Source organism: Otolemur garnettii, unplaced genomic scaffold (assembly GCF_000181295.1).
Source record: "Otolemur garnettii isolate 467f Iridium unplaced genomic scaffold, OtoGar3 scaffold00013, whole genome shotgun sequence".
Classification (NCBI taxonomy): Eukaryota; Metazoa; Chordata; class Mammalia; order Primates; family Galagidae; genus Otolemur; species Otolemur garnettii.
In genome coordinates this window covers 27,891,515-27,892,710 of record NW_003852408.1, presented here as the reverse complement: position 1 = coordinate 27,892,710, position 1,196 = coordinate 27,891,515, and the positions used below count along the sequence as shown (strand labels likewise).

Below are 1,196 nucleotides of genomic sequence, written 5' to 3'. Positions count from 1 at the left end.
GCTGGGGATCCGAACCCGCCACCTTAGGTGTACGTGGCTGGCGCCTTAGCCGGTTGAGCTATAGGCGCCGAGCCTGCAATCCAACTCTTAACAGTTAGTAGTTATGTCGTTATTAATTTGGAGTACTTTTTCTTTTCTATTCTGGTTCTGTGTGTGTGTTTGGGTGTGCATGTCTGTACTTAACACAGATTTTGTGACTTTATGCTATATATGATTTCTTACCATTTCTTCTTTATTGTTATTTCCTTTGTCCTTCATTTGCTTCTAGTAATGCTCTTATTGCCAAACAAAAATAAACATGTATTCTATTTGATAAATGTAAACAGATGTAATTGTAATTTCAGCACTGTTAACATTTTAGAATGTTATCTTTCTTGTATTTTTATGTATACATTTGGCTAAACCAAAATGGAAGTTGCATTTGCTGCTCCTTTCTTAAAGTATATTGTGAACATCTTTCCATGCTATTATATGGCTGCAAAGTGATCCATTATGTTATGTATTAAAACATTTAATTTTCCATGGTTAAACCTCATTTACTAATTTTATCTCTATTATAAAATGCATTAAGCATTCCTATACTGTGTTTCCCGGAAAGTAAGACACTGTCTCATATTTATTTTTTCTCAAGAAGACACACTAGGGCTTATTTTCAGGGGATGTCTTATTTTTATTAAGTATGATACAGCAATCTACATTTATTCAAATACAGTTAAGTCATCTTCTTCTGGAACCTGACAGGGGAGCCAACCTTGTTGGTGGGGCTGGTGCTAGTGATGCATGAACTCCTTTCCCCTAGCTGTTCGCACATGTGCAATAGGATGCCTGTACGCACATGCTCAAGTGTGAAGGGCTCCGAGAAAGGAGCTGTGGCAGATAAAAGGTATTCCTTACCACTCTGTGCTAAAATGCATGGCGTGGCTATGCAGATACGCTGCATAGCCATGCCCATCACTAGGTCTTATTATGGGGGTAGGGCTTATATTTAACAAATGCATAGAAATCTTGCTAGGGCTTATTTTGGGGGTAGGTCTTATTTTGGGGAAAACACATAGTTACATTTTGCAGTTATCCAGGATGACTTCCCTAGGATAAGAACAGTTACTCGGCTCGGCGCCTATAGCTCAACTGGCTAAGGCGCCAGTCATGTACACCTAAGGTGGCGGGTTTGAATCCCCAGCCCGGACCCGCCAAAC

General features: G+C 39.7%; 1 protein-coding gene across 9 annotated transcripts in view; it reads left to right on the top strand.

Moving 5' to 3' along the window:
* Positions 1-1,196, top strand: part of NBEAL1 (neurobeachin like 1) — a 223,551-nt gene that overhangs the window by 137,752 nt on the left and 84,603 nt on the right. The window lies entirely within an intron of this gene.